This window comes from Mercenaria mercenaria, chromosome 5 (genome assembly GCF_021730395.1).
Source record: "Mercenaria mercenaria strain notata chromosome 5, MADL_Memer_1, whole genome shotgun sequence".
In the NCBI taxonomy this organism is placed as follows: Eukaryota; Metazoa; Mollusca; class Bivalvia; order Venerida; family Veneridae; genus Mercenaria; species Mercenaria mercenaria.
This window is the reverse complement of record NC_069365.1, coordinates 27,801,298-27,813,418: the sequence shown is the minus strand read 5'-3', so window position 1 is coordinate 27,813,418 and position 12,121 is coordinate 27,801,298. Positions and strand designations below refer to the sequence as shown.

General features: G+C 37.9%; 1 protein-coding gene across 1 annotated transcript in view; it reads right to left on the bottom strand.

Annotated features, from left to right (window-relative positions):
- Positions 1 to 3,070, bottom strand: part of LOC123556713 (F-box/WD repeat-containing protein 7-like) — a 56,608-nt gene extending 53,538 nt beyond the window's left edge. Inside the window, exon 1 of the mRNA XM_045347633.2 lies at positions 2,958 to 3,070. The gene's annotated coding sequence lies outside the window, so the exon portion shown is untranslated. The remainder of the gene's footprint in view (positions 1 to 2,957) is intronic.
- Positions 3,071 to 12,121: the final 9,051 nt, after the last annotated feature.

Here is a 12,121-nt window from a genome sequence, read left to right as displayed (position 1 = left end):
TTGCGCCATGTGCCCTTTTATTTTATCAGGCTTTTGTATTTATCTTGAAAAGTGCCCTTTCAAAACCAGCCTGGATAGCCAATGTCCGCGGGGCATGTTCCGTGTATTGTACCGTCAATTAGCGGCTTTGATCAACAGGTCGACACGTGGGTGCATCAACCGTGAATGACCCTGATTAAGAACTGACAGGATTATGCAATCAATTACTGTTTTATGATTCTTTAATTGGAAACAGTAGATGAAAATTTGTTGTTTTTAGCACGTCGGCGGAGAAGCTACATTTAGCCTTTTTACGGAAGAGATGATTGAAAACGGTCAGTTAACACATGATTAAAGGATAATTATTTTAAAAGGTTGTAATCAATTAAAATGTAGATTGATTGTCGCACATTTTTGATGCGCTCATTAGGCCTTTAAAAATAAAATGTTGAATGTTTGCCCTTTGCCGATCGCCGACCAACCCATGAAAAATGACCAGACTCAAAATGTTTTACATCGATTTTATCTACAAGATATATTTTATTCCTTCACGGGTATCATTTATAAAAATAATACAAGATAAACATTTAAGCTTCAGAATGATACCAAATTCATTAAAATCGACAAATGTCTTGTTTAATAATTACGAACTAGTACTTTCAAAAGCACATTCATGACGCGCCGACGCAGAAGTCGCCACCATCTTGAAAATTTGAAAACGTACATCGGTATGAAAATGACCAATAACCTAGTGATTAAGTTATAAAACCTGATCGAGATTTAAATGAATAAACTAAAAATGCAAGGCCCTAGTTTTGTTTTAGTAAATAATTTGTCAAAATAATTTTATAAGGCTGAAATTTAAGTTGAAAGTGCACGGCCGCATTCAAGCAAGCCGAAATTTTGAATTATTATTCGCAATGAACCATAGGTATTCACATGTATGTTTATTTTACTTAATACTGTATGATTAGATAAAAAAAAAAGAACAGATTCATAGTCAATCGTTGATTCAAACTAGTGTATGCATCGCAGAAACTTGATAAAAATAGTGGCAGACGATCTAATCTAGCAAATTTCACAGCATGTACTTTTTACGTAGCATTCTACTTTCGTTTTCGCATGCCCAAAACAAAAGAAAAATGTAACTTTCCATGTAGATTTGTCTTCTAAATCTTACTGACAACGAAGAACAATGGGTTTAATCAGCGGTATAGGTACACAGTCATTGATTACATGTAGATTTGACGAACTGCCTATGCTCTTAACGTAATTCAATGGTGAAATGGTATGTGATGATTGACAAAATAAAGTTGGGCATTGATAGTTGTTCAATAAAACTTGTTGCTTATTAAATTATCACCTGATATCTGTCTCTGAAAATGCAAGCCAGCACTTCATGTTGGTAACAAAATAAGAATGTTTTAAAGTATGGTAAACATTATCTAAGGAATAATACAAAATATCTAACCCATATCTGAGATATGAAAAATTCTCAAATGCAATGTGAAAATAGTATGTAAAATAGTGTCTGTAAAATGATGCCAGCAAGCGTACTTGAACGAATGCCCTTTCAGTGCCAAACTGCGCATTAAAAGTGCCCTTTTTCAAGGGAAGCACCATGCCCCTTTTAGAGTCTGCAGGAAACACTACTGCACCAGTACAAACCTGTTCTCCGCAAGTAACTGCCAACTTCCCCACATGAATCAGAGGTGGAGGACTAATGATTTCAGATACAATGTCGTTTATCAAATAGTCACGGAGAACATACGCCCCGCCTGAGGATCGAACTCAAGTTCCCACGATCCGTAGACCAACACTCTTACCTACTGAGCTAAGCGGGTGGGTTGTGATAAGTGCATCTGTGATAAATAAGTTAAACACAAAATGTGATAAGTGGATACCAAAAATGTATTAATTGTGATAAATTTTACGTAATAAGTTATGCATACTTTTAGTAATCCCGTGTTGTACCAAAATCTGGGTATTTCTTATATTGTTTTTCCTTTCTTACACTGTATTTTTTATTAGATTAGCATGGGCCCCATTGGAAATAAGCTTTTAGCTGAATGGGTTATCCATAGATCTTTAGCTTTCTCTAAAGTATAACACCTTGGCTTAGAATTTTCTGTTTTTATTAAAAGTATGCATCTTACCCTAGTCTTAAATATAGATTTGTTTTTATAACTATGTAAAGAAACTGTTTTTTATATGCTGTGATATTTATATTTATTGCCATGTGTTGTGTTTTATGCTACTGATCTCAAATGTCAATAAATAAATAAATGTAGCCTATGCATAGGGTTGTCTAGGAATACGGAACTTCCGTAATCCTAGAATCGAAGGCTAGGATTACGGTACCGTAATCGTAGCCACTGCCTATTTTAAATGTAGTTTTAAAGGTGCAAATTGTAACTCATGCTCGCCAATGTCTGTTTTTACTAAGATAACGCCTATTCACACTCTGACACGAGATCACGTGAGATTACAGCCAGTTGCCATTCTGTGTATTTTATACTTCTTTGAGTAGTCTCAGTAGACTCTCCGAAGTATAAATTTGTGTGTTTACATATACGTAAGTAACTTTTATGTCATTAGATCTCAGTGTAACTACTACCTTGTTATTAGTCGTGGTGAAGGGATTTACAGTATTCACGAGTTTGGATCTTGGAATTATATTCAATTCTATTCTATGCCCTCACGGTGACCAGTTCTCCTAGGATGGAGGGAAGATACACCAGATACATGCCAGGTCCTTTAAGCATCTTTTGAAAATCCTGAGTCAATTAGCGTCCAACTAAAGATACTTTCCATAAATGGTACGCTCCGTCCTGAAGAAAATCAAGTATCATTCTTGGCAAAAAATTTGGTGACAAAGAAACATTGCATAAATTTAATTTTCAACAATTCCGCTCTATGTACTGCAGATATAAAAAGAAATTAACAGGGGCAAGATATTCCGCATCGACAGAACTTACTCAAAGTTTGCAACATTCCAGACTGACAAGGGTAATTAAAATTTTCCTCGTATTTTTTCATCGGCCAACCTGTCAGACTCCATTTTGTTTCCGAGACTGTGCGGAAATCTGCGGACATTGCCGAGTCCGACATTTGTTTATGCAACGGCATACACTAATGGTTTGCGTGCCGAAGGCGACCACCCAAGATATTCGGATAATTTGTTTATGACAAAGAAACAACACCCAGGGCCATTCCTAGACAAAAATAAAACGATTTTTTTTTCAAAACAGTATTTCTTTCAAATTTCAAAGTGTTTTGCATAGATGTAATGTAAATGTTGTATTTTTATGGCGACTAACATATGTCTGACAGTATTTAACATGAAATGATCTATGGTCTCATTTTCATCGTGGAAAACCTTGCATACTAGGTTAACCTCATTATAGTTAAATGCTACTCCCAGACTGGTGGTATGTAAGATATATATATGCCTGTCATAAGCTTCAGCTGGACTGGAAGTCTGCTGATATTTCTGGCTGATTTAATTGGGATACGAAATAATGGATGATGTTTACAAGATGTATAGATCCTGTTTATAAATTTCAAAGATTTAGATTTTTCTGCAAGGTAAAACACCACTTTCTTCCAGTATTCCGCAATGACATTGTTTACTTTACTTTTCCACTGATTCGATTTAAATGGAACGGAAATATGTCTTCTGCCTGTAAATGAATACTTCACACCAGTTTCTTTGTATTAACAAACCAACATGCTCGGCTTCCTACCACCAGTCATAGCCTTAATTTGCAAAGCTTCCTACTACCAGTCAGAGTCGCAATATGCGCAGCTTCCAACTGCTAATCAGAGCCTCGTTTTCAAACTCTTCTGCTTCCAACCTGAGCATCAATTTGCACAGCTTCGTACAACTAATGACGAGCTTTATTTTGCATTGCTTCCTACTACCTATCAGAGCCTTAATTTGCACCGCTTCCTACTAGTTATCTCACCCTCAGTTTGCACAACCTCCTACTCAGAGTCTCACTTTGAACAGCCTCCTACAACCAATCTAAGCCTTAATTTGCAGAGCCTCCTACTACAAGTCAGAGCCTCAGTTTGCACAGCCTTCTACTACGAATCTAGCCTCAATTTGCACAGAATCTTACTACAAATCTGAGTCTCTGTTTGCACAGCCTCCTACAAAGGATCAGAGCCTCAGTTTTCACAGCGTTCTGCTACAAATACTAGCTTCCTGCTACCAGTCAGAGCGTCACTATTACACAGTTTCCTACTGCATATCTGAACCTCAGTTTTCATGGCCTCCTTCTACCAATCAGAGCCTCAGTTTTCACAGCTTCCTACTACAAATTTGAACCTCAGTTTTCATAGCCTTCTACTACCAATCCGGGCTTAAATTTGCACAGCTTCCTACTACATATCGGAGCCCCAGTTTGTACATCCCGCTGCTACCACTCAGAGCATCCATTTACACAGCCTCCCACTGCAAATCAGAGCCGCAATTTGCAGAGTTCCTTCTACAAATCTTAGCCTCAGTTTGCATAGTCTCCTTCTACAAATCAGAGTCTCAGTTTACACAGACTCAGACTACAAATCTAAGCCTCCGTTTTCACAGCTTTCTACCACAAATCAAAACCTCAGTTTACACAGCCTCCTACTACGAATCTGAGTTTCAGGTTACACTACCACCTTCTACGAATCTGAGCTTCAGTTTTCACAGCCTCCTACTACCAATCAGAGCCTCAGTTTTCACGGCTTCCAAGTACAAATGTGAACCTCAAGTTTTCATACCTTTCTACAACCAATCAGAGCACAACTTTCTATTACAAAACAGAGCCACAGTTTGAACAGCCCACTGCTACCAATCAGAGCCTCAATTTGCACAGCCTCCCACTACATATCAGAGCCTCAATTCGCAGTTTCCTACTACAAATCTGAGCCTCAGTCTCCACAGCCTCCTACTACATCAGTTTGCATGGTTTTCTACTACCAATTTGAGCCTTAATTTGCAAAGGTTCCTACCACCAATCAAAGCCTCAGTTTGCACAGCGTCCTACTACAAACTTGAGCCTGTTTTCAGAGCATTCTGCTACCAATAAGAGCCTTTATTTGCACACCATCTTACGATAAATCTAAGCTTAAATTTGCACAACTTCCTAATACCAATCTGAGCCTCAATTAGCACAACCTTCTTCTATGAATCTGAGCCTCAGTTTGTACAGCCTCTTACTACAAATCTGAGCCTCAATTCTTAGAGCTTCCCGCTACCAATCAGAGCTCAATTTGCAGAGCTTCCTGCTATAAATCTGGGCCAGAATTTTCACTGCCTCCTACTACCAATCAGAGCCTTAATTTGAACATTCTCTTACTACTAATCTGAGCCTCAGTTTACATAGCCTCCTACTATAGATCTGAGCCTCAGTTTTCACACCTTCCTACTACAAATCTGAGCCTCACTTTGCACAGCTTTCCACTACAAATCTGAGCCTCAGTTTGCACAGCCTCCTATTACAAGTTTGAGCCTCAGTTTGCACAGCCTCCTACTACCAACCAGAGTCTCAGTTTGCACAGTCTGCTTCCACCTATCAGACTTTCGATCTGCACATCCTCCTAGTACAAATCAGAGCCTCAGTTTACATGGCTTCCTATTACCAATCTGAGCCTCAATTTGCAAAGCTTCCTACAACCAATCTGAGCCTCCATTTGCACAGCTTACCACTTCTGATCAGAGTTTCAGTTTGGACAGTCTAAACCTGAGACTGAGTTAGCACAGCCTCCTATAACAAATCTTAGCCCCAATTTGTACAGCCATCAACAAACAATCAGAGCCTCAGTACCTTACTACCAATCAGAGTAGCAATATGCACAGCTTCCCTCTGCTAATCAGAGCCTTAGTTTGCGCAGCCTCCTACTACAAATCTAAGCCTCAGTTTTCTACCAACAATCTATGCCTCAACTTGCACAGCCTCCTACTACAAAATTGAGTCTTAGTTTGAACAGCCTCCTACAAATCAGAGCCTCAGTTTGCAGAACCTCCTACTACCAATCAGAGCCTCAGTTTGCACAGATTCCTATCACAAATTTTGGCCCGAGTTTGCACAGCCTCCTAGTAAAAATGTGAGCCAGAGTTTGCCCTGCCTGCTACTAAAAATCTGAGCTCCGAGTTTGCACAGCTATCTACTACCAATCTGAGCCTCAATTAAACAGCTTCCTACTACCAATCAGAGCAGCCTACTTCAAATCTGAGCCTCAGTTTGCACAGCTGCATACAACCAATTAGAGCCTCAAAATACCCAGCTTCTTACTACCAGTTGGCTTTCTACTACAGAACACAGCCTCATTTACACTGCTGTTTCAGTACAGGGTACAGATCATAGCCAAAGAATCACTGCTTCCTACAACCAGTCAGGGTCTTATTTGCACAGGTTTTTCTACTAATCAGTGTTTGATCTTCTGAAGCGACATTTTAACTCATGATATATTCAACCTCCAATTTTTTTGTAACAATTTTTTACTTACTGAGAATTTCGTTATTTTTGCTCAATCAAATTATAATTCTTCTGCTGTTTTATCTGGGTAAATGTGCACAATAGATCCTTTCCATTTCACAATCTCCCAGTCTTTCAATGTCTGGACAAAATCATGACTACTGGTTTGTAGGTATACACGTATTTGAAATACGTACATTATAATTCCAGTATTTCTTATTTTAACCACTTTCACAAATACTTTTTTTCTAAAATGACGATGTCCATTCATGTGTCACTCTTTCAGCCTGTCCTTCTGAACTTCTATGCATGCAGGGTATTTAGCTAATGTATTAGCTAGGTATGAAATACTGACCTGATCAACCAGTAGAATGTACATACGACTTCAGAAGGATGTAATGGCTCTTGCACTTCATTTTTGGACTCCCTCACTTTTTTTCCCATGCAGACATTTTGCAGTTTTGGCATGTATGTGCTTAATGTGAATGGTACAGAATACATCTTTGGTTCAGGTTAAGTGATTTTTTATGGTGTTACTGTTGTTCATTGTTTTCATTCTTCACTCTATTTTTCACCATGCCCATATATATCTACTTTTTTATCTAGTCAATTTGGAGGTTTTTATAAGGATAGTCGAGATCAAAGTTTACACTGGTTTTGGTCTGACAGTTTTTAGGATTTATCGCCCTTCCACTTTAAATTCTCCATACCTGCACAGAGATACCAAGATGAGTTTGGTGTGCATTAGGGATAATACATGAATCGAATATTGCTTTCAGTCTGATCCACAAAGTTTTAGTGGAGTTGTGACCCTAGCACTTTATGTTTGATCCATCTTTTCTGTAACAATCGATTTCCTTAATTCCTCTTTAAATGCAACAATACTATTCATATAATACAGTATTTTAAAGAACTCTTAAGAATGATGTGAGAAACTTTTTCAGACTTGCAAATAGACCTGGACAATATTAAGGACTAATTTTAGGGCTGAAATCGGTAATATTTGGGTTAAAATTACCTTTTTTTAGTGCCGATTTAGTGGTTACAATGTTTAACAATATATCACAGAGCGATCTTGGCGCCCACCATTGAGCCATTTTTGAATGTTCCAAATTTCAAGACTAGCTGAAGATCAAAATCAAGGTCAAATTTCATTTTGGTACACAACACTGTGCATGTGGTCAAAATTTGAAAACTGAAGCTTGAGAAATGTGAAAGTTACAGTAACTGGTAACTAGATCAATTTCAAGGTCAAAGTTCATTTCAGTACACAAAACTATGCATGTGCTTCAAATTTGAAGGCTGTAGCTTGAGAAATGTGAAAGTAGGTAGTAGGTAAAAATCAATGTCAAATTTCAATTCAGAACACAAAACTATGCATGTGCTTCAAATTTGAAGGCTGTAGCTTGAGAAATGTGAAAGTAGGTAGTAGGTAAAAATCAATGTCAAATTTCAATTCAGAACACAAAACTATGCATGTGGTCCAAATTTGAAGCCTGTAGCTTCAGAAATGTGAAAGTAGGTCACTTGGTCAATCTCAAGGTCAAAGTTCATTTCGGTACACAAAACTATGCATGTGGTCCAAATTTGAAGGCTGTAGCTTGAGAAATGTGAAAGTAGGTCACTAGGTAAAAATCAAGGTCAAATTTCAATTCAGAACACAAACCTATGCATGCATGTGGTCCATATTTGAAGCCTGTACCTTCAAAAATGTGAAAGTAGGTCACTAGGTCAATGTCAAGGTCAAAGTTCATTTCAGTACACAAAACTATGCATGTGCTTCAAATTTGAAGGCTGTAGCTTGAGAAATGTGAAAGTAGGTAGTAGCTAAAAATCAATGTCAAATTTCAATTCAGAACACAAAACTGTGCATGTGGTCCAAATTTGAAGGCTGTAGCTACAGAAATGTGAAAGTAGGTCACTAGGTCAAGATCAAGGTAAACTCATGTCAAGGTTCATCTTGCCACTCAAAACTATACATGTGGTCCAAATCTGAATGTTGTAGGTTATGGACAAAGAGATTTTTAAAGTTTTTCCCTATATAAGTCTACATGAACCATGTGACCCCTGGGGCAGAGGCCATATTTGACCCTAGGGGGATAATTTGAACAAACTTGGTAGAGAACCACTAGATGATGCTACATTACAAATATCAAAGCCCTAGGGTTTGTGGTTTGGACAAGAAGATTTTCAAAGTTTTTCCCTATATAAGTCTATGTAAACCATGTAACCCCAACGGTGGGGCCATATTTGACCCTTGGGGAATAATTTGAACAATCTTAGTAGAAGACCACTAGATGATGTCACATAAAAAATATCAAAGCCCTAGGCCCTGTGGTTTTGAACAAGAGGTTTTTCAAAGTTTTTTCCTATATAAGTCTATATAAACCATGTGACCCCCGGGGCGGGGCCATATTTGACCCCAGGGAAATAATTTGAACAATCTTGGTAGAGGACCACTAGATGATGCTACATACCAAATAGGCCCTGTGGTTTTGTACAAGTTTTTCCCTGTATAAATCTATGTAAATTATAAAAATAAACAAAGGGCCATAACTCTTTCAAAAATTGTTGAACCAGTCTGATTTTCTGAGGGACACAACTAGGGTACCAATACATCATTCTGACAAAGTTTGGTCAAAATCCCCCCAGAAGTTTCTGAGGAAATGCGATAACGAGAAATTGCTAACGGACGGACGACGGACCACGGACGCAGAGTGATTTGAATAGCCCACCATCTGATGATGGTGGGCTAAAAGGAGGACCTAAATGGCCTACAGCCCCCCACCCCCCCTCCCACACGCACACACTGTGGTATCAAAAGAGAAAACTGCTGAAACTATATTCACCCTGTAGATACATCTCTATGTAAATTTAAAACATTTTGGTAGCATAAAGACAGGGTAGTACAGCAATACCTAATACTACAAGCAGGCACATCTAAACTTGTGTCAAAAGGGAATATGGTTTCTAAGTCTTCCTTACGTATCTGTGCAATACCTCTGTGGCAATCCCACATTTGACACAAGGGACATATTTAAACAAGCACTAGACAATGCTTCTTGCAAGGAAGCTTAAGGAGAAACTTTAAAGCTTTTACCATATGCAAAACACTAAACCCTATGACGATATGGAAATCTGCTTAAACTTCAGAGACCACCAACCAATGCCTTATGCCTATGAACTGATACATAAACAAGAGCACTGCAATGCAGAGCAATATACGTCCCAAGGTATGACATTTGACCCCTAAGTGTGACCTTGACCCTGAAGCAAGCCATCCGAAACATGCGCTCTGCATGTCACCTCGATGTGGTGAACATTTGTGCCAAGTTTCTTTAAAATCCTTCAAGCAGTTCAAGAGTTACAGAGCAGACACAAAACAAAGTCATATGACCTTTGACCCCGAAGTGTGATCTTGACCTTGAAGCGAGCCATCCAAAACATGCACTCTGCACGTCTTCTCAATGTGGTGAACATTTCTGTCAAGTTTCTTCGAAATCCTTCAAGGGGTTCAAGAGTTACAGTGGACATGATATTGCTCATGGATGGACGGACACCGGCGTAATAACATAATACGTAATAACATCATATATTTGAATGTTTTACTGTCAACAAGAAATTTAAGGGCCACTTAAAAGCCTGCTTTTTAAAACTTTTAATCTATCTATCACTGTTAATTATGACATCGTCAAAAACAATTTTAATGGGAGTAGTTTCCATTTAAAAGTTCAGCCATTTAGGACACAAAAAATATTGTAAAATTACAATTTTGATCAAATGCCACTTTTCATGGAATTACACTCTAGTGTATCATTGAAGGTTCTGTGTGCACTGCTGTATGAACACATCTGCAGATGTCTCTAAATTGTTTTTGGTACCAGTAACATGTGTAAATGTGGAGTTCTGCTCAAAACATGGCTAGAGGGTGTGGACAGTAGCATGCATTTCCACTACTGTCGATGAACAGGCTCAATCAAACCCAGCCTACATTTTCATTTTTCTTGTGTTGAGTGACCTGTGGAGTTTCCACTTCTCTATTTCATTTAAATATGACTGGATTGTTATAAAACTTACAGGATATTTTAGAAAGCAAAAAACCAAATTTTTATATAAAATTTATTAAAATTTTTAGAAAATTGATTTTTGCAATGTTTCATAAGCCACTGGGAATAAGAATGGTGTTAACATTGTACGAAACATACATCCTGAAAATGCTTAATAGAACAATAACTTAAGTCCAAAATAGGACTGTACTCCAGAAAGTATAATTGGACATGAAAGTCTTGAAAATATGCATATGACTACTTCACATTGATGATGTATACCAAGTTTCATTTCAACTGGATGGAAACTGTGCAAGTTGAGTACATACTGCTGTGATGTAGTTGTAATATTTCAGGGTACCAAAAGAGCCATAATGCAGAAAAATAAAATGGATACGAAAGTCCAGAAAATATACACATATCCATTTCATGCTGACGATGTATACCAAGTTTCAATTTAGTTGGATGAAAACTGTAGGAGTTGAGTACAAAATATTCTGATGTAACTGAAATACTTCAAAGTTCAAACAAGAGGACCATAATGGTCCTGAATCGCTCACCTATCCCCACATGACCCAGTGTTGAACTGAGTATGACGTCATTATTTCTATTATTTGATATAGTGACCTAGTTTTTGAGCACATGTGACCTAGATATCATCAATATAAAAAATTCTGACCAATTTTCATGAAGATCAATTGAAAAATATGGCCTCTAGAGAGGTCACAAGGTTTTTCTATTATTTGACCTAATGGCCTAGTTTTTGAAGGCACGTGACCCACTTTTAAACTTGACCTAGATATCATCAAGGTGAACATTCTCACCAATTTACATGAAGATCTTGTGAAAAATATGGCCTCTAGAGAGGTCACAAGGTTTTTCTATCTTTCGACCTACTGACCTAGTTTTTGACCGCACATGACCCAGTTACAAACCTGACCTAGATATCATCAAGCTGAACATTCTCACCAATTTTCATGAAGATCCGTTGAGAAATATGGCCTCTAGAGAGGTCACAAGGTTTTTCTATTTTTAGACCTACTGACCTAGTTTTTAACCCCACGTGACCCAGTTTTGAACTTGACTTAGATATCATCAAGGTGAACATTCTGACCAATAATCATGAAGATCTCATGAAAAATATGGCCTCTAGAGAGGTCACAAGGTTTTTCTATTTTTAGATCTACTGACCTAGTTTTTAACCCCACGTGACCCAGTTTCGAACTTGACCTAGATATCTTCAAGGTAAACACTCTGACCAATTTTCATGAACATCCATTGAAAAATATCGCCTCTAGAGAGGTCACAAGGTTTTCCTATTTTTAGACCTACTGACCTAGTTTTTGACCGCACGTGACCCAGTTTCGAACTTGACCTAGATATCATGAAGATGAACATTCTGACCAATTTTCATGAAGTTCCATTGAGAAATATGGCCTCAAGAGAGGTCACAAGGTTTTTCTATTTTTAGATCTACTGACCTAGTTTTTGACCCCACATGACCCAGTTTCGAACTTGACCTAGATATCATTAAGGTGAACATTCTGACCAATATTCATGAAGATCTCATGAAAAATATGGCCTCTAGAGAGGTAACAAGGTTTTTCTATTTTTAGATCTACTGACCTAGTT